Source organism: Capra hircus, chromosome 22 (genome assembly GCF_001704415.2).
Source record: "Capra hircus breed San Clemente chromosome 22, ASM170441v1, whole genome shotgun sequence".
Lineage (NCBI taxonomy): Eukaryota > Metazoa > Chordata > Mammalia > Artiodactyla > Bovidae > Capra > Capra hircus.
In genome coordinates, this window is record NC_030829.1 from 43,004,755 (window position 1) to 43,026,963 (window position 22,209).

Below are 22,209 nucleotides of genomic sequence, written 5' to 3' on the forward strand. Positions count from 1 at the left end.
GCTCAACAGTTATAGAAATTCTATCTCCTTTATAGTTCTGGGAAAGGTATTGATAAGAGGATTCACTCTGTCTTGCTTTATACCAAATCACTAGCACCTGATTCCCCATGGGAGCTTTTGCTTTAAGAACCATCCAAGCCCATGGCCCTCTCCCCTGCTTCTGCCACCTAGGGCAGCACTGTGGCCAAGGAAACTTGGCCGAGCCAGGCAGGGCCTGTGGACAGAGGATCAGAGAACTGGAAAATCCTGCTACTCAATCCTCGGGAGAAGGGACACAGCCAGAGGAGCTGGCAGATCAATCAGGGGCTCAGCTGGAAGGCAGGTAGTTTATATACCCTGCGGTATATCTTCTAAAACATCGTACTGGCAAAGAGACAAGGTGATGAAGCATGCGCCATGTGCCCTGAGCTAGCCCAGCACCTTCAAAGCATTAGCCTCTGGGGTCAAAGATGCAGCTGCGGCGACAGCCTGAAATAAACGCCTGCCTGAAACCATGCTCTACGCCAGGCAACCCTACAGGGATACAAGCCAGTCTCCCACTGGATAAAAGAGAAGCCAAAAGCCACTTGATCCTTTACCTCTAAGGACCCAAGTCTTCAGGCTCTGGGGGAGCCTGGAACAAGCTTTCATTCGAACACTTCTCTACGAATTAGTGCCAGTGTATGCACTGTCATTGGCTGAGGTCAGTTCTCAGAGGTAAAGTGCTAGAAAGAGCATCACAGAAGTGACTATCTTTCACATGACTAAAAGAAATTAAAATAGCCCTCTACATGGGTATGCAGTGGCAGAGGCCTGAAATAGAACCTCAGAGCCCCCAAACACTCTCCCATTTCTTAAAGCTGTGCTCTGAAGTCAAAAGGAAAAGCAGGGTGGGAATGGGAGGGAGGCTTTAGAGGGAGGGCATATACAGTTATGACTGATTTGAGTTGTTGTACGTCAGAAAGCAACACAACACTGTAAAACAACCATCCTCCAAACAAAAAGCAAGCTGAAAAGACTATTGCTTAAAGAAAGGAAAAGCAAGGAGATTACAGAGGGTTCTGACATTTCTAAAGGAGGGAAGTTGGTCTACAGTATTTTCTAACTGCAGGGACAAAGCTGGTGTGAGACAAAAAGGAGCTCTCTTATAAACAGCCAGCACTTTGATCAGGATAAGATTTCTGGCTTTCAGCACGAGGTCCAGCATTCAGAGCCCTTTGTGAGCTGGTCCCTACCTTCCTTAACCAGAAGCTCTTCCCCAGAGATCTCTGTAACTCGGGAAAATCAGCATCAGAAAAAAACTTCATAGGTAAGAATAAAACACAGTTTTGTTTAGAACTCTATCCAAATAAGTAAAAATCAAAAGCTGTCAGTTCTAAGATCAAAAGCAAATATGGAACAAAATAACTGCCGCCTATGCTAATTCATAGAACAAAGAATGAATCTCATGCGGACTGCCCTAAGAGTACGCTAAGTCCTTCCACTTAACATCTTGTTGTCACAGTGGTATCATTCAGAGGACATTTTTGCAAAAATATTTTATTGACAGCTTTCCCAAAGGCTTCCCAATCCTTTGAGCTTCAAGTCCCCCTCCCTTCTCTTCATCAGTTAACAGGTCTCACATTGCCCGACTCCCACTCATTACAATCTCCACACGTCAGTCAAGCAGCCCCCCAACATCCCCTGCTGTGATTTCATGAAATTCTGTCTCTGTCAAGAGTTATAATTTCACTTTCTAAGGTCTCATATTTGTAAAATGTCCTTATGTCTTGGAAGGGACAGATAACCAAGACATGGATGCTCCAGGAGCCTGGCTGGACGCCAGGGTTAAAAAGAGAGGAGGCATGATGGGGTGGGACCCAAGTGTGTAAGTGGCAAGTCCATCAGTGGATATATTCCTGTTATAACCGCCACATTCCCCCTAAAACCTGGAAACTCCGGGGAATTCATTACCAGATAGGCTGATAATCTGACCCTCTGGTGGGGGCACCTGAACTAGCTTTGTATTTTTCTCCACTTCCCCATTTTCTGTTGATCTGAACTATACACTCTATCTATCCCCATTTCTCCTGACAAATCATTCTGGCAGAACTAGGCGTTGTCTCCTTCAGTTAACCTTCCCTCAGTCCCCCAGCCGTTGGTAACCTTGACTTCCTTCTCCATGCCAACAGGTATTTGTGATCTATGTCTTTTACTGTAATACGAAAACACTGGCTGCACCCTGCACTAGGCTGCAAGCTCCTTGAAGACAAGTCTTACTACATCTCTGCACGTGCCATGGCACTTTAGCATCACCAGGCCGTCCCTCGGTGGGCACTTAGTATACTACCAAATGATAAACGGGCAAGCCATGAATCACAGCGCTGCCCCACCAGCACCACTGTGGGCCATTCCTTCACTCTCTTCATTATGGTCACTAACAAAACAAGCATTCCTCATCAGAGTAGCTTTAGAGACTCCAGTTCAGAGGGGCAGCTGAGACCCAGGGAGCTTAAGCAAGCTGCCCAATGGCACACAGCTCTTCTCGTCCTCTGCCCCACTCCACTGGTGGCTCACAGTGGCCCACAGCGTGACATGGAAGGCCATGGACAAGTTGGAGCCTGCCCATCCTTCACATGTCGTCCTCTTGTATCCTGCCCCCTATTTTCCTGAAAGATCTACAATCCTGACATGGCATGCTCCTTCACACCCCCAGGGCTTCCGCACAGTGGCTCCCCTATCCCCAGCACACCCCTGCTTGGGCGACTTGAGGTTATATCCTTCAAGTCTTGGCTAGGAAAACACTGTGGTGTTGTTCAGTTGCTCAGTCGTGTCTGACTCTTTTGTGACCCCATGGACTGCAGCTCACCGGGCTCCTCTGTCCATGGGGTTTCTCAGGCAAGAATACTGGAATGAGCTGCCATTTCCTCCTGCAGGGCATCTTCCCAACCCAGGGATCGAACTTCAATTTCCTACTTGGCAGGTGGATTCTTTACCACTGAGCCACCTGGGACCACCCCACCTGTAAATGCTTCTCTGAGGGTCAGCTGTGCAGTTCCATAACCTACGTTCACATCTCTGCTCTGTCACTACCAGCTTTGGGACCTCGGCAAGTCACAGAACCTCTTGGAGCCTCAGTGTAGGGACAAAATCAAATGATGCATGGAGACCGCTCAAAGCAGGGACTGGAGGGTGTTGAGTACTTGCTGCACAGCTGGGAAGCACTGGCCTGCTCTCCTGGGAGGAGCTAGACAGCCATGCCACTGAAACCAAGCAGGACCCTATGGGGCCCTCCTGGGCACAAAAGCCTTTCTGTGCGCCCTCCTTATTTATAGGAAATAGGTTTCATTCAGCCTCCTTGACTTTCCCTCAGTTCCACAGGGCAGATTCAAACAGTTGCTAATCAGGGAAGAGAGAGGCTGCAGAAACAGAGGAGTAAGAGAAAGAAAAGTTCAGCCTTGGGGCAGGGTCCTGGTTCCTCCTCAAGGAACACACAGAACACTATCTTGGATCTCTTCTGTAGGAACTAAGGCTCCCACCCAGACTGAGGATGGTAACTTCAGGCTGAGTGTAAGATTCCTGGAGCACAGCTTTTACCTCACCACCAACCAAGCAGAAGAAAGCGACAAAGCCTGCAGCCCTCAGCCCTAATTTGCCTTTTAAAAAGGCAAACTACCAGGGGGAGTAACCTGCCCCCTTTTGCTTGGCCCTGCAGTGCATGTACTCTGCTCCAGACTCCACCATTTCGGTGTGTCTGTCTGCACTGCGTATCGTGCACATGAACTTGTGTTCAGAAATGCACCTCCATCACCCTGCACGGCTGCTGTGCCCAGGTCTGCGCAGATGCTTCATCGGTAGGCAGCTCTCTGTCACTATCTTTATATTTCCAGAGTCTAGCCCATAGCTCAGTTCCCAAACTTCATCACATATCAGGCTTGAATCCTCTTCCAGGTGTATCACGAGGCAGATACCCAACACCAGCAGCCAAGAGCCACAGCTTCTGGAAAACCACCTGAGCAAGGCTGCTGTCACTCTGGGTGAACATTTTACAAGAAGAGGATCTCAACCTGCAGCCCTGTAAGCACCTCTGCTCATACCTTCTGCAGGCAGTACTGTTTTCCTGAATCAGCAGTTTCCCTGGAACAGCTGGAAACCCATCCAAGGCGGGCAACAACATGCTACAAGGCTTCTGGGACTGAACATGTGAGCAAGAGCGTTTCCAAAGGTCTAGTTTAGGAGAATATCGTGATCTTTCTTGAAGCGGGGACTATCTCCATGGTTAAGGAAGACTTTGGTTTGCAAAAATTACTTCTAGATGGTGTGTGCTCAGTTGCTAAGTCGTATCCAACTCTTTGTGACCCCCTGCCCATGAGATTTTCCAGGCAAGAATACTGGAGTGAGGAGCCATTTTAAAGCTCCAGGGGATCTTCCAACCCACATTGAACGCGCCCACATTGGCAGGCAAATTCTTCACCACTAGCGCCATCTGGGAAGCCCCTAGGGGACCCTATGTCTCAATTAGGGTTTCTCAATCATGGCACAAATGACATTTGGGGCCAGATTAATTCTTTGTTGTGAGGGGCTTTCCTATCCACTTCCTAAGCATTGTGAGAGTAATGAGCAGTATCCCCTGCCTCTAACCAGTGGAGAGAGGCCCCCAAGTTTTGATAAGCAAAAATGTCTCCAGATGGTGCGAAATGCTCCCCAGGGGTAAAGCTGCCCTCAGTGGAGACCCACTTCTACAGGAAGTGAACCCATTCAACTCCAATCTTTATCACCGCAGTTAATCAGTTAGGAACATTTTTAGTCACTCACCAAATCTACTTTGAAACATTTTCTTTCAGTGCTCAGGAATTTTTTAAGGGCACAGTCTTGAAGCTGTTCTTTTTTTCCTGCATTTTATTTTTAACTGGAGGATAATTACTTTATAATATTGAGTTGGTTTCTGCCATACATCAACATGAACCAGCCTCAGATATACATATGTCCCCTCCCTCATAAACCTTCCTCCCACCTCCCTCTCCATCCCACCCCTCCAGGCTGTCACAGAGCATAGGCTTTGTGTTCCCTGAATCATACAGCAAATCCCCACTGGTTATCTATTTTGCATATGATAACGCTGCAAAAGCTGAAACTCCAGTACTCTGGCCACCTCATGCGAAGAGTTGACTCATTGGAAAAGACTCTGATGCTGGGAGGGATTGGGGGCAGGAGGAGAAGGGATGACAGAGAATGAGATGGCTGGATGGCATCACTGACTCGATGGACGTGAGTCTGAGTAAACTCCGGGAGTTGGTGATGGACAGGGAGGCCTGGTGTGCTGAAATCCATGGGCTTGCAAAGGGTCGGACACGACTGAGCGACTGAACTGAACGTATATGCTCCTCTGTCCATGGAATTCTCCAGGCCAGAACACTGGAGTGGGTAGCGGTTCCCTTCTCCAGGGGATCTTCCTGACCCGGGGATCTTCCCGACCCAGGGATCAAACCCAGGTCTCTTGCATTGCAGGTGGATTCTTGACCGTCTGAGCCATCAGGGAAGCCCTGTATGTTTCAATACTATTGTCTCAAGTCATCTAACCCTCTCCCTGACCACAAGTCTATTCTTTCTGTCAGTGTCTTCTCTGCTGCGCTGCAAATAGGGTCATCCATACCATCTTTCCAGATTCCACACACATACCTTGCCAGGTTTTCAACCCTGGCTGCACAATACCCCCAGGGAGCTTAAAAAAAAAAAAAACAAAACAGATTCCTGGAATTCCTAGGCCCCACCTTCAGAGATTCAGATTCAGCTTGACTGGTGCAGAGGTCAGAGAAGGTTCTAACAGGCAGCCAGATGCACTGCCCAGAGACATTTCCTTTGATTCTCCCTTCTCCCCCATCCTTTGAATCTGGCATTGTTAAAAGCCAGCAAGCCATTTAGCCAAAATGAGGCTAAGGAGATTTGTTAACATCTTCATTCTTAACAATAAAACATTCTCTGCACACTCACTTGGCCTGTAGATGACTTGCCAGAAAGAAGGGAATTTAACTCCATAATCATGTGACTTTCCCATAGCCTTATAGATCTAAAGAGTGCTATCCTATAGGACTTTTTTCTTTTTTTTTTGGCTACACCATGCAGCATGTGGGATCTTAATTTCCCGATCAGGGATCGAACTAGGGCCCCCTACGTAGGAAGCGCTGTCTTAATCACTGGACCACCAGGGAAGTCCCTCCCATAGCACTTTCTGTGAACAAAGAAACGTTAGTTCTCTGTTTGCTCTGCCTAATATGGTAGCTGCTGGCCACATGGCACATAAGCACTTGAAACGCGGCTAGTGTGACTGAAGAACAGAATTGTACATTTTATTTAATCTGAATTAATTTAACTTTAATAGCCATATGTGGCTAGAAAGAAAGTGAACTCGCTCAGTCATGTCCGACTCTTTGCGACATGAGGCTACCAGGCTCCTCAGTCCATGGAATTTTCCAGGCAAGAGTACTGGAGTGGGTTGCCATTTCCTTCTCCAGGGGATCTTCCCAACCCAGGGATCGAACCCAGGTCTCCCGCACTGCAGGCAGACACTTTACTGTCTAATTGTAAAGGACAGTATAAAAAGTGGTTTATGTCCCTGCAGGGTCATAGAAATAAAGAAAAGCTGTACAGCTGCTAAATTTCATACAACTGTGAAACTTACAAAACTTTGTCTTTTTTTGGGTGGGGGCTGGATAATGGCTCTACAATATTGTGCTGACTTTATGTCTTGCAACATCTAAACTCGACAGTCCTTTAATTATCAAATGGAATCCTAACATATTCCAGTAAAGAATCAATTTAGGAGAAATTTTTAAATAAATTTTTTTTTTTTTAATTTGCAGAACTAGCTTCCCATCAAATTCCAAACACTAGCTTTGAAGGTGACATTCCTGGCCTCTTTTGAACACTCACCACCACTGTAATGACTGATCTAGTTGTCAGAATAACCAGGAGTTGGAAAAGCATATGGCACATGGAAGTGGATTTCCACAGTCTCAGCAGTTCACTAGCCTACTAGGATAAAGCATTCATTTGCTTTCTTTTCCTCCAAACCAAGGTAACCTTTGAATCGAACCTCTGACCCCAAGATAGGCCTGAACCAACCACACACACTGCAAACCAAGGTCATCTCTAAGTTTTTTTTTATTCCCTCCTATCATTAAGTTTCATAATCACTTATAAATGCACAAATCACATTCACACATTCATTCTAGGTAACTCAGATTCTCATAGAGCTAGAAGGTCATAAATTTTTAAAGCTTAAAAAATAGGCAAATTTATTGCATTGTAAAGGCAACGAATGATATGCAGTTGAAGACATTCTCATAGGCAGGCCTTTCCGAGCACAAAAAATGCTTACCTCTTCTTGGCCTGAACTCCCCTGACCCATCGTTAAGTAAAATTAGTATAAGCCATATAGTAATGAGTTAATAATTCTCCAATAATTCAAAGTAGTGGCCACTCTCCATACTAATAGGTACTTACTAAGTGCTTATCATGTGCTGGGCCCTGTGCTTTACTTTATCTAAATCACACCACTGCCTTCTAACTACTACTACTACTACTAAGTCACTTCAGTCGTGTCCGACTCTGTGCGACCCCATAGATGGCAGCCCACCAGGCTCCCCCGTCCCTGGGATGCTCCAGGCAAGAACACTGCAGTGGGTTGCCATTTCCTTCTCCAATGCATGAAAGCGAAAAGTGAAAATGAAGTCACTCAGTCGTGTCCGACCCTCAGCGACCCCATGGACTGCAGCCTTCCAGGCTCCTCCGTCCATGGGATTTTCCAGGCAAGAGTACTGGAGTGGGGTGCCATTGCCTTCTCCAAAATAGGTATTATTACCAGAAGCTGAGGCTCAAAGAGGCTGGGTAACTGGCCCACAGCCACAAAGCTACCCAGTGGTAGAAGTGGGATTTGGACCTGAGTCTCTCTGATTTTTCGGGTGGGACCCCTCAGGGTTATGAACAAACATGTAGTTATAATATTCAGTACCTCACTGAGTGATTCTCCCTGTGATCAGCTGCAGCTCAATGAAGGGAGTTTGGGGCTGCAAGCTTCAGAAATTCTGAGCTTATCCTTACTTCAGAAACCAGCCCATCCCCCATGGACCTCTCTCTCTGTCCTGGGGCTTCACGAGGCAGGTGGGAAGAGGAGTCTTGAGGAACACTAGTAATCCTAACAGCACGACTACACCCAAGAGGGCAAGGCAGATGTGTGCTGCAGAACTTTCCAAACACCATTATGGAAGTAGAAGGTGGTAGGATCCCAGCTACAAAGAGATTTTAGTTGGGAGCAGGGGAGAAATCAGGGGAGTGTTTTCAAGGGGACAGACAAGTTAGACCCTAAGGGGTAGGTAATGTTTTGTTAAATCAAAAACAAATGGAGACCAGCCTTGAAGATTCCCTGAGCAATTGATACTAATGTAGCCACACAAAGCTTAATTTAACTTATTTTGGAAGACTCACTTATGTCAGTTCTTGCTCATGTCCCTAGAAATCATAAGCAAAACCTGAACTGTTTCCCAAGGTTGATATGAGGTAACTATTGACTAATTCCCTATTATTTAAGAAAATTCTAATATTACAACCAACTACTGAAAAGAATAAACCACCACTTCTTTCTCACTATATAAGCTGCTTTACTGCAGATGGTGATTGCAGCCATGAAATTAAAAGATGCTTACTCCTTAGAAGGAAAGTTATGACCAATCTAGACACCATATTAAAAAGCAGAGACATTACTTTGTCAACAAAGGTCCATCTAGTCAAGGCTATGGTTTTTCTGGTAGTCATGTATGGATGTGATAGTTGGACTATAAAGAAAGCTGAGCGCCGAAGAATTAATGCTTTTGAACTGTGGTGCTGGAGAAGACTCTTGAGAGTCCCTTGGATGGCAAGAAGTTCCAACCAGTCCATCCTAAAGGAGATCAGTCCTAGGTGTTCATTGGAAGGACTGATGCTGAAGCTGAAACTCCAATACTTTGGACACCTGATGCAAAGAGCTGACTCATTTGAAGACTCTGATGTTGGGCAAGATTGAAGGCAGGAGAAGGGGACGACAGGGGATGAGATGGTTAGATAGCATCACCGACTCAATGGACATGAGTTTGGGTAACTCCAGGAGTTGATGATGGACAGGGAGGCCTGGCGTGCTGTAGTTCACAGAGTCGCAAAGAGTCAGACACAACTGAGAGACTGAACTGAACTGAACTGAACTGAACTGAAGCTGCTCTAAAACAGTTTATCCCTGAGCCTCGTTCCACTGTTTTGGTTTTAACGCTCCTGGTTTTGTCTTTTTGGAGTGTGCACAATAAATTTTTAATAGTAACTAATTACTACTCTGGTAATTTCTTGGTTTTACTTGTTTTATTTCTGAACTTTTGACAATTTAGACATTAGAGATTCCATGAAGAGCATTCCCAGAGCAGGTGACAACCTAAAGAAAGGCAGCAAAGGGTAGAATGTGTGTTCACTAGCCTGGGTTAGAGCAAAGGAAGCAGAAAAGGAAGGACATCACGATGCAGAAGGGGAGGTGGGCAGGGTCTCCAAGATCCCAGACTGAAGGGCCGAGGCAGCCATCAGAGAACCCAGCAAGTACCGATTAACCATCCCAGGACCTGTTTTGCACCCCAGTCCTGGCACTTCCAGGCTTTGTGGCCTCATGCAAGTCCTTTCTCCTCTATGGGCATCGATATTCTTAAAGAGAATACCAAGGATCCCTTGCTGGTATGAAAACCTAATTTTAGAAAAATTAATTTATGCTAGGGACACAGGTTATTAACTTCTGTAATTTCTAACTTTCTATATTAAAAAATGTTGATAAAAATTTATTAGTTACAATAAAGTAAGCCCAGTGGTTCAGAATGGGGGCTTTGAGGTGACTCAGTGTGTTCTGGGAAGGACCCATTACTGAATCCCTCTCATTTCTCCTCTAAGAAATGGGCACAATAGAGGCACCTACCTCATATGGGGCTATTGGTAGGAGTTCGGCAGGTAAGGTTTTCAAAGGTGCTTAGGAAAGGGACTGACACCCTGTTTTTGCTTACTGTATGTCAGTTATTATTAATAAGAAGCTATTTTTAACCCCAGCCAGGTGGAGTCTGCCATTAGGGATTTCAGGTCCAGTGAGAGGTGAGATCTTTTCTTAACCACGCAGTCCGCGGGCACAGAAAAGGATTCATACAGTGGCCTGCGGGCACAGCCTTTCAGTCTACAACCTCTTCCTCCCTCCCTCAGCCCGGCCTCCTTTACTCCTCTGCGGGTGCAGGGGTGCACAACCCGCACGAGCTGCCCTGCAGCCAGCGTTACACAATCCGCGTTTCCAACTGCCAAGAAGACCTGGGGACGCCGGGGTTGCCGGGCGTTGCAGTCGGGGTGGTTGGACCAGCAACCTGACTGGCGGGTTGAGCGGAGGAGAGGATGCAAAGGAACTGAGAGAGGGTGGAGAAAGAGTTGAGAGGCTTTTGGAGGTAAGTTATGATTGGGAAAGGTCTTGAGGGGTGCACATGTCTGGGGCAGGATGGAGACAGATGACAGCAGCTGGCAGGGCAGCTGAGCTGTAGCCCTTCCCCAGAAAGTGGGAGGAACGCGGGTGCAAGAGCCTCCAAACCATCGAGGTACTTGGGGACGGGGGGGCCTAGGGGCTGGGGAAGGGGGGCCTAGGGGCTAGTGCAAGCAGCGGGGAGGCCGAATAGAAAGCGTGCAGGTCCCCGACCAGTCCTCACCTTGTCCGGGTGCTTAGGGCAGCAGGCAGCCCGGCCCCGGGGAAGTAGGGACCAGGGATTCAGGAATGTGAAACCTTTCCATCCAGGCGCTGGAAAGGAGAGCGCTGGGGCGGGGAAACAGAGAAAAAAGGGAGGTACAGGTCTCCAACCCTTCTCATCGTGCCCTCTGGAGAGAGGTCAGGCAGTCCGGACTCGGAAGTGTAGGGTAGGTCATGGGGCCACTGGGGGAGCCCGGCGATATTCCCTCCTAAACGCGCACCATCACCCCCCTCGCCTCCCACCCCGACCGGCGCCCACCTCACCTGACCTCAGCCGTCTGGAACCCCTGCGCTATCCAGAAGCCTGTCCCCGGTCCTGGCCCCCAGCTCAGGTCCGGCAGCTGCGCTCTCGCTCCCGCCCGCACCCGCTCTCGGCTCCAGGGCCGCCTCTGCTGGGCGCCTTAAAGGCGCGGTGCGCGGGCCTACGTGCTCCGACAGAAAAGCTGGCTCCGCCCCCGCGCTGCTCCCAGGCTGCCGCGTTCCGTTTTGGAGGCTCAAGGGCGAGAACTCCTAGCTCCTCGGCATTCCCAGGCCATAAGGTAAAGCCCAGAGGATAAAGTTGGTATTTGACACAAACAAGAGAGTTCCAGGAAAACATCTATTTCTGCTTCATTGACTATGCCAAAGCCTTTGACTGTGTGGATCACAATAAACTGTGGAAAATTCTGAGAGAGATGGGAATACCAGACCACCTGACCTGCCTCTTGAGAAACCTATATGCAGGTCAGGAAGCAACAGTTAGAACTGGACAGGGAACAACAGACTGGTTCCAAACAGGAAAAGGAGTACATCAAGGCTGTGTACTGTCACCCTGCTTATTTAACTTATATGCAGAGTCCATCATGAGAAATGCTGGGCTGGAATCAAGATTACCAGGAGAAATATCAATAACCTCAGATATGCAGATGACACCACCCTTATGGCAGAAAGTGAAGAAGAACTAAAGGGCCTCTTGATGAAAGTGAAAGAGGAGAGTGAAAAAGTTGGCTTAAAGCTCAACATTCAGAAAACGAAGATCATGGCATCTGGTCCCATCACTTCATGGCAAATAGATGGGGAAACAGTGGAAACAGTGTCAGACTTTATTTTGGGGGGCTCCAAAATTACTGCAGATGGTGATTGCAGCCATGAAATTAAAAGACACTTACTACTTGGAAGGAAAGTTATGACCAACCTAGACAGCATATTCAAAAGCAGAGACATTACTTTGCCAACAAAGGTCCATCTAGTCAAGGCTATGGTTTTTCCAGTGGTCATGTATGGATGTGAGAGTTGGACTGTGAAGAAAGCTGAGCGCCGAAGAATTGATGCTTTTGAACTGTGGTGTTGGAGAAGACTCTTGAGAGTCCCTTGGACTGCAAGGAGATCCAACCAGTTCATTCTGAAGGAGATCAGCCCTGGGATTTCTTTGGAAGGAATGATGCTAAAGCTGAAACCTCAGTATTTTGGCCACCTCATGCGAAGAGTTGACTCATTGGAAAAGACTCTGATGCTGGGAGGGATCGGGGGCAGGAGGAAAAAGGGACGACAGAGGATGAGATGGCTGGATGGTATCACCGACTCGATGGATGTGAGTTTGAGTGAACTCAGGGAGTTGGTGACGGACAGGGAGGCCTGGTGTGCTGCAATTCATGGGGTTGCAAAGGGTCGGACACGACTGAGCGACTGAACTGAACTGAACTGATCCCACCAACCTGTCTCTAGACATCCTAGAGCGCCTTCCGTGTTCCCTGTGCAGCCCCAAGTGCCGGGGAAGGGGTGGCAGAACCCAGTCACCCCGCCTCAGCCCCAGAGCTTTGACTGGGGCCTGGGGGAGGGCTGGAACCCAAAGGGCCACGCACTTCCACAATACGATGACAGAATCCTTTGCGGCATTGTTTAATTTGCGTGCTCAAGTCGCTCAGTTTTATCCAACTCTTTGCAACTCTCTGGACTGTAGCGCCCCAGGCTCCTTTGTTCATGGGACTTCCCAGGCAAGAATATTGGAGTGGGTTGCCATTTCCTTCTCCAGAGGATCTTCCCAACCCAGGGATCGAACCTACATCTCCCCTGTCTCCTGCCTTGTAGGCTGATTCTTTACCGCCAAGCCGTTTTACTGAACACCTATTGTGTGCCTAGCATTGTTGGGCACTGCACCCGCCAGTGACTCAGGCTAGATGTCTACCTCGGAAGGGCTTGGAGGGACAGACAGGTTCACAGGCAAGCAAAGTAACCCTGCCCTATGTGGGTCATCTCATTTGATGCTGTGAGGTGGGCACTGTGCTTTTCTGAGACAAGGAACTTGCCCTGTAAAGCACAGAACTGGGAATCCCAACCCTAGATCATCTAGCTCCAAAGTTCTTGGGTGCAAAAATGACCATCTTATAAATTTTTCAAGCACCATGGGTTAAATCCCCACTATGGCCATTTCTTCATTTTAAGAACAATTAAACCGCACTAGGCAAAAAAAAAAAAAAAAAAAAGAAGGAAGGTGTGTATAAAAGTCATCACCCATTAAAACTCAAATACTGTTTCTGTCTAGTTTATCTGCCACCAAGCCTAGGTTTTTGAACATCTGGCCTCAGTTTACCCCCTCAGCAGCATTTGCTAGCACCCCAGGGGCACTGTGGCTGAACTCTAGCACCTCAGCCTTTGCCAAGAACTCTCATCCTTTCCCACTTGGCCTGGCTACGCCTTCCTCTCTTCCATATTGTTGTTCAGCTGCCCAGTTGTGCCTGACTCTTTGTGACCCCATGGACTGTAGCATGGCAGGCCTCTCTGTCCCTCACCAACTTCTAAAGTTTGCCCAAGTTCCTGTCCATTGCATCTGTGACACCATCCAGCCATCTATCCTCTGACGCCCTCTTCTTCTGCCCTCAGTCTTTCCCCCCATCAGGACCTCTTTTTCATACCTCAATTTAAATGCTACTTCCTCCAGGAAGCCTTCCTTAAATTCCCTTTGAACCCACACTATACTGTGGGCTCCTTCCATTAAAGTATTTATTCATTCATTTCACAAATATTTACTGAACACTTACTACGTGCTGAGCCTCTTTGTGTGTGTGTGTGTGCGCGCGCACGTGCGTACGTGTGTGTGTGCACACGTGCAGTGGCAGCAGTGGCTGCAGCAGCAGAGGTGTCTTCCTACTGTACTGAGTCCCTGGCTTGCCTGCTTCTTGCTCCAGACCTAGGTGTGATCAGTACCAAGCAGGACTTTCTCGGCCATTAAAATCTACCACAAAGGCAGCGTTGGGCCTGCCAACCTGGCAAAACCTGGCTTAGCTGGGCAGGTCTTGAGTTCTAAGAATGGGACACGGATGAGAAGCACCAGAAATGTAGCAAAGAGGAATCTGCAAGGCCACTGGAAGCCTTGTAAAATCTGCCTGTCAGGGCTGCTGGAATGCATCCAGAGTATGGGACAATCTCCCTGGCTGGGGCCGGAGCATGTTGGACACCTCATCACTCAGACTTCAAGAGTTGCATCTGACCTCCTTCATGGAACTGTTCTCAGAGCTCTGGGGACAATTTACTCATCAAAGACCATGTACCTTCTCTGGCCTTATTTTCTTCACTGCCAAAGTCTTTCCAAGCTAGCAGTCCTTCAACACCCTCAGAACAGGTCCAGAGAGGCAGCAAGGACTAAAACTGACCTTTAATCCTCACTTACCATTTATCAGCAAATCTCAGGCTCAGGGAGCATTCACCAAACAGCTGCTGACGGGGTGAAAGAATAAATAAGGGAATAAAATTTATGGATGACTTCCTGGAAGTTCCCACGAAACCACCGATAAGCTTCACTTGGCGGGTCTGAACATGTAAAAACACTTATAGCTTAAATTTAATCTTTTTTCCTCTCCAAAACCTTAAAAATGGTAAGTTATCTTTCTTCTAATTCATAGTTTGTGGCCCCAGAGGCCTCCTAGGGCCTGTAGTTTCTATATTCAGAGAGGCTTTTTTTCCCCAGAGTTTTATATTTAGATACACTGAGCCCCAGACGGGAGTCACCTTCTCTGTGACTCCTCTCCACCTGGTGACTGACGGGAGAGAAGCCTTAAATAGCTTCCATTTCACAGTGAAGCTCAGAAGGCAGGAGGAGAGGAGGGGACTCATGTGTGGTCCCTCCCCGAGTCAGTAAAACCCCTGAACACTCACGGAGCAATCAAGGGTGGGTGGGAGGACAGGGAGCAGTCCAAGGGGCCATCCAGGTTCCAAAAGGCACCTTCAGTCATGTTCAGTATAAACTCCTTATTACCTGACAGGTCTCATCCCAGCATTAGGAAAGAGTTCAGAAACCTCTCCTCTGCCAGCAGGTGCAGCAAACAGCCCCAGGCTTCACCCTGCCATGCAGTCTATGGAAAGCTCCTGGACTCAGCGGCATGCCAGTCAGAACGGAGTGATCTGATGGTCACCACTGTTTAATGCACGCTTATTACTGATCGGGCACTGGGCATCACCTCACTTAGTCCTCACAATCACCCTGGGAGATATGCCAACCCACTTGACAGATAGAGCTCTGAGGGGTTAACATACTCACTCAAGATACCATAGCCAGCGGTGGGGTCAGCAGTCAAAGAAGTTCATCCATTCATCAGACATTACCAAGGACCTACTATACGCTGCGTACTCTCTGGGAGAACACCTCCTGCCCCCAAGGACTTAAGAGTCTTTTAATAAGATGAAATATTAGTAACAATTCGATCAAGGATTAAACACAAGCTATGGTGGAATTATGAGGAACAACAGATACAAATTTGGGCCAAGTACAAATGCAACATGGGTGAGACTTACATGCTAAATCATATGGAAATACACATAGGAGAAAAATGAAAAATACATGATACCACATGTATATGGATACCAGCCAGACAGCATCTCTGGGTCTATGGCCAATGCGCACAATCCAGTCTCCAAAAATTTACCACATGGCATCTGCAAGCCAACCACTGAGCCCCCTGCACAAAATGCTATTCATCTGTCACCACCTCAAAGCAGTTTTCCCAGATTACCTATGCAAAAAGAACTAGTTCATCACCCATATCCCTGCAGCACATTGTAAATGAAGCTGTATTTACTCATTTCAGTGACTCCTGACTCCACTGATTGTGAATTCCTTTTCCATGTCCATCTCCCCAGAGGCCAGCATGATGACTGGCACAGAGCAGGCAAATAATAATTAGCGATCATGTGTTGAGCTCTTCCTGAGTGTCTCACTTTGTGCTCAAGTGCTTTACATATATTATCTCAATGAACCATCCCCAAAATCCTATGAGGTGGGTACTACTATTAGCCTCATTTTAAAGGAAAATTAGCCTCATTTGAGGAAATTGAGGCTCAAAGAGGTGAATCTACCCATGATCACTCTGCTAATAAGTGATACTGCCGGAATCCAAACCAAGTTGTGTATGTCTGAATGCAGTTTATATCCTAACCACTAAGATGCCTACTGCCATAACTATAATTGGTTATGAAAGATATGGCAAAGTCTCACCTTAAAAGAGCTTATAACTAGAAACCTATGAAATTTTTAGGCAAAAAAAAAAATCTTCTTTACAAACAATTCATAATACTGCTTAGACATTTATTTGTAACTTAAGTAATTGTCAAGTATCTGTTTATGCATAGGACCAAAGTTGTAGGGGATATATTTTGACTCTGGTATAAATTACAGGATGAGTTATTATATATCAATGAAAGAGTTGAGGAAATTCTATCATGAGACAAGTCAACATAAGTCAGAATGTAACATATGATCGTGGAAAGAAGGACTCAATAATCAGGAGGTTATCAGTTCTTAAAGTATTGATTCGTTTGTTGAAAATGCCAGTTGAGAACAGCACTAAGTCAGAGAGGATCCTGGATGGGAAGGAAAGAGAAGCCTGTAAGACAACAGTGTGACTGCTGTAGGGGAGCAAAATTTGCCACCCTAAAATATGTCTATTTGGCATGAGGATTAATTTAGGTTGATTACTTTTAAGAGACAGAAGACTCAGGAAATTTTTCTTTTTACCTCCCCCTTAGCTCCCTAAAGAATTCAGGTAACAGGCCTGTTCCCAGGATAGAGTTATCATAAGACATATCTTAAGACTCCATTCTGTCCACTGTCTCTGCCTGGCCCAACAAATACCTATTTACTCAACACTTGCTTTCCCATCTTCATGTGACTTGCCTTCTCCCCTTTGAAGTCCCAAACCACTACCTCCAAATAGTCTCTGTTGTCTTTAGCCAAAGATGATATTCAAGGTAAGGGTTTTGGCCATGTTGGCAAGTTACTCAGTTCTCCTGAGTCTCTCCCATATATACATGTTATTAAACTTTGTTTGATTTTCCTCTGTTAATGTATTACATGCCAATTTAATTATTAGACCAGCAAGAAGAACTTAGAAGTATAGAGAAAATTTTCTTCCTCCCCAACACTACACAACTAGCCCTCTGGCCCAGATTTTCCAAGCACCTCTGTATAAGTTAGAAAATGATAGAAATTTTCCAAAGGATTAACAAAAAGCAAGAGAGATTAATACTCAAAATAGTTGAGACTGGACTGCCAAAGAAAAGTCTCATTTAAAAGCAGATTTAGATCAAGATGAATTTAAAAAAAGAACCGAGCACATGTAATACTAACAGATGGCAAAGGGAAGGCAAAGCTACCAGTTTCTGTTTGCTTAATTCTCATCACAGCGGAAGACTTCCGTTTGGTCAGGTTAGAACATCACAAAGAGGGAAACCAAGCCCAGGGCAGGAAAAAAGGACATGGGAAGAACACCCAACAACCTAAAAAATTAGTCCCAGTCATGAAATTATTGCCCAGGGAACCAAAAGGATATTTAGATATTATCTCAGAAACATATTCAGTGATCTTCAGTAAGTCATGCCAGAAGACTCTCATTAGAGTAAGGGGTCCTACTTCAAATAGAAAGAGTGATACAGAAATCTAGAGACCGAGAGGCTTGGTGTTGATTTCTAGCAAAGTTCTGGGCTTGATTATGAAACTAAAACAAAAGAGGTAACTACTAAGAGCTCATATAATCACAAAGGAAGGATATTTCAACAGTTATTAGCATGAGTAGATCTGAAGACTGCTATGGGAATTGTTTACAGACTTTGGACAAAACATTTTAGTTAGGCTTTGGACAAAACATTTTATTATCTGTTTATGGGCAAGATGAAGCAATCAAGGCTGCATAACATCACAGCTCAGTGGATTCATAGAAGGTTAAACAACAGTGGCCCAACTTTCTTTAATCTGACAATTTCAGACTGGAAGCAGTTTTCTAATGGAAATTCCCCAATTCTCCGTCCTAGATATTTTTTAAAAAAATTTAGATAAACAGAAATCCAATCTGGTCATTAATTTTAAATCAAACAAAGGAAAGAAAATCAGGGTTCAAAATTGTTCCAATAATATGGAATATGTCAAAAACATGATGAAATTTTGCAGTGCCATCTTTAGGCTTTTAAAATTCAAATGGTATCTCAGCATATGGTAGACCAGATATTCTGAGGTACCTTTCTCAAAACACTAAAGAGTAGGGGGCAGAGAGCAGTAAATAAAAGGGAAACACATGGTTGTCCCTAGACCAAATATGTACAGCAGATCCATAAACAATACTGGGAGACTAATACTTGAGCTGGAAATTGAAGAAGCTGCACCTGAGAGCCCACATTTCTTAGGACCCTCGAATGCTTAGAGCAGCCTTGGGGGAGCAGCATGTTCTCACTTCAAGCACAAATAAGGATGCTCTCTATAAGAGAGCACCCAGTATTCTCACAGGTCATGATTAACCAAATATACTGATTTGGAAGACATCTCTGGAGAAATTACTCAGATATATCAACTAAGAATGATATGACATAAAAAATATGAAAAAAGATATGGAATGTACAGGATAGATTGAGAAGATCTAAAACTCCATTTAATCATCAAAGAAGGGGAGAAGGAAAGAGAGGCAAAGTTTGAAGCAGTAATAGCTGAGAATTTCCAAAGCATAAAAAACATGTGACTCCACAGATGTAGGAAGCCTATATATAACGCAGGATAAATAATAAGAAATTCAAACCAAGAAACTTAGTAGTGAAACTGCCGAACACTAAAAAACAAAAGATCTTAAAAGCAGCTAGATTTTAAGAAAAAAGAAAGAAAGAAAAGGATTACTCACAAAAAAAAGGAATTAGATAGCAGATTTCTCAATGGCAACACTGGAAGCTAAAGAACAGTAGAATAATATCTTCAAAGACCTGAGAATTGGATACTCACCATTTTAAGCATAAGAGTGAGATACAGATTAAAGCAAAGTGATTTTACGACTAGAAAACTTGACTAACTGAACTTCTAAGATACATTTCAGAAAGAAGAAGCTGGACTCAATTAAGAACTGAACTGAAAAGAGAAATATGAGAGAAGACATAGGTTAATATTGTCAAATCAAAACAAAACTCTCTGTAGAAAACAATAATAATGACAAAAAATCATATATAATTTGTACATTTAATACAAAGTCAGAACTAAAATGCTGGGAACAATAAATCAGAAAAAAGGTGATTGAAGTTAAAGTATCCTAATGCCTTTGCATTTGTGTAGAAAGTGAATTAGTACATTAATTTTCACCTTCATTAATAAATGTACATTAAAAAGTCAGTGGTATTCACTAAAGTAAGACATATATCTATATATGTATGTACGTACATACATATATATCTTTTGAACTAATAGAAGGAGGAAAATGACATAAGTCAACAACAAAAAAAAAGTCAATCAACCCAAAAGAAGTATATTAAAAAGTGACACTCCCCCCCAAAAAAAGATAGTAAAAATTAGGCCGGATATACTAATAATCACAATAAACATAAATTAACACATCAGTTAAAAGTCAGAAGTTGTCAAGTTGAATGTTACAAAACTCTAAGACGCATTGTTTCAAGAGGTACTCCTAAAACATAGGAATTTGGAAAGGTTGAAAGTAAAAGTGTAGAAAGTTATACACCTGACAAACATCCAAAAGAAAGGTAGTGTAACTAAATTAGTATTAGATAACATAGACTAATACTCCAAAATCACTGCAGGTGGTGACTGCAGCCATGAAATTAAAAGACGCTTACTCCTTGGAAGAAAAGCTATGACCAACCTAGACAGCATATTAAAAAGCAGAGACATTACTTTGCCAACAAAGGTCCATCTAGTCAAAGCTATGGTTTTTCCAGTAGTCATGTATGGATGTGAGAGTTGGACTATAAAGAAAGCTGAGCGCCACAGAATTGATGCTTTTGAACTGTGGTGTTGGAGAAGACTCTTGAGAGTCCCTTGGACTGCAAGGAGATCCAACCAGTTCATCCTAAAGGAAATCAATCCTGAATATTCATTGGAAGGACTGATGCTGAAGCTGAAACTCCAATACTTTGGCCACCTGATGCGAAGAACTGACTCACTGGTGAAGACCCTGATGCTGGGAAAGATTGAAAGCAGGAGGAGACGGGGACAATAAAGGATGAAATGGTTGGATTGTATCACCAACTCAACAGACATTAGTTTGAGCAAGCTCTGGGAGTTGGCAGTGGATAGGGAGGCCTGGCATGCTGCAGTCCACAGGGTCGCAAAGAGTTGGACACAACCGAGTGACTGAACTGAACATAGACTAACAAAAAAATTATTAAGAATGGAGAGGATCACTGTATAATGATAAAGAGTTCAATTCAACAACAAAATATGTCAGTTCTAAACTACAGAAAATATATAATCTATTACTAAGGAAATGGATGAAATCTGTAATCAAAGGAAAACTAAGTCCAAAAATATTAAGAAAGTTTGGAAGTATATCTAAACTCTCAATAAATAGATAGATCATTCTACTCTTTCATCAGTTTCTCTGGAAAATAGAAAGAGAAGACATATTCCCAACTCACTTAATGATGCCAATCTAAATTTGATACCAAAACAATCAGACCAATTATGACTCATAAATAACTCAAACACACAGAAGTAAAAATCCTAAGTAAAATACTAGTAAGCTGAGTACAGCAACACATAAAAGGATGATATTTCATAACCAAGTTAGGAAAACATTCTTGTAGTTAACCACATCAACACATAAAAGGAAAATTATAAGATCATCTAAATAGTTGCAAGATTTTAACATAAAATCCAATAGTCCCTCATGGCAATAACTCATAGTAAACTAAGTGGAGAACTTCCTTAACTAGTTAAATGGCATCTACCAAAAACTTCCAGCAAATATGAGCCTGAATAATGAAAAATTAGGAATACTTCCTTCAAAATCAGAAGTAATTCTAATTAAAATCTCAACAGGGCTTTTCAAGAAAGATGAGCTGATTCCAAGATTTATTGGAAGAGCAAAGGTCCAAGAAAAGCCAGAATACTCCCAATGAAGAAGAAAAGGTAGCTATCAAGCTTATTTAAAATGTACAGTTATTAAGACAGTATGTATTCAGGCTGTTATTGCTTCAGTTCAGTTGCTCAGTCATGTCCGACTCTTTGCGAACCCATGAATTGCAGCACGCCAGGCCTCCCTGTCCATCACCAACTCCCGGAGTTCACTCAGACTCACGTCCATCGAGTCAGTGATGCCATCCAGCCATCTCATCCTCTGTCATCCCCTTCTCCTCCTGCCCCCCATCCCTCCCAGCATCAGAGTCTTTTCCAATGAGTCAACTCTTCGCATGAGGTGGCCAAAGTACTGGAGTTTCAGCTTCAGCATCATTCCTTCCAAAGAAATCCCAGGGCTGATCTCCTTTAGAATGGACTGGTTGGATCTCCTTGCAGTTGTGCCCAATTCTTTGCAACCCCACAGACTGTAGCCCACCATGCTCCTCTGTCCATGAGATTTCCCAGGCAAGAATAATGGAGTGAGTTGCCATTTCCTTCTCCAGGGGATCTTCCTGACCCAGGAACTGAGCATGAGTTTCTTGCATTGGCAGGTGGATCCTTTACCATTTGAGCCACCTGGAAAGCCCACGTATTCAGGTAAGGATAGATAAAAACACTAACGAAACAAAAAACAGAGAAACATACTCATGTACATAGGGTAACTTGGTTTATGACAAAGCTGTCATTTCAGATCACCAGGGAAAGGAAGACAAGTAAAACGTGCTAAAACAATTAATTATTCACATTGAAAAAAAACAGAATTTAATGATTCTCACTTCTCCCACAGTAATACAAGATAGATTAAGACTTCAATATATAAGGCAAAACTGTAAACTTTTAGAAGACAATATAAGAGAATATCTTTAGGATCTTTCCAGCACTTGACACAATAAGGCTTTTTCAATCTGGTGGGCAAAAGATGGCATCTCACTGCAATCTTAATCTTCATGTCCAAGATTAACGGGCTTGAGCAATTTTTCCCAACCCAGGTCTCCCACATTACAGGTGGATTTTTTTTTACCGTTGGAGCCACCAGGGAAGTCCATCTCTTTCTTTAGTATTTTGGAATTAAAAAACATTAATTTTAATTTAGTTAAATTATCCTTTGTATTTAGTG

General features: G+C 44.5%; 1 protein-coding gene across 6 annotated transcripts in view; it reads right to left on the reverse strand.

The window, feature by feature from the left end:
• ABHD6 (abhydrolase domain containing 6) overlaps positions 1-22,209 on the reverse strand; it is a 68,285-nt gene that overhangs the window by 37,628 nt on the left and 8,448 nt on the right. For 2 of the 6 annotated variants that reach the window (XM_018038385.1, XM_018038381.1), the window contains exon 1: positions 11,003-11,149. The exons of 2 other annotated variants lie outside the window; for them this stretch is intronic. The gene's annotated coding sequence lies outside the window, so the exon portion shown is untranslated. Of the gene's footprint in view, positions 1-10,700; positions 10,882-11,002; positions 11,150-22,209 lie in introns of those variants that run through there. 2 more of the 6 variants (XM_018038382.1, XM_018038384.1) reach the window with 2 other exon arrangements.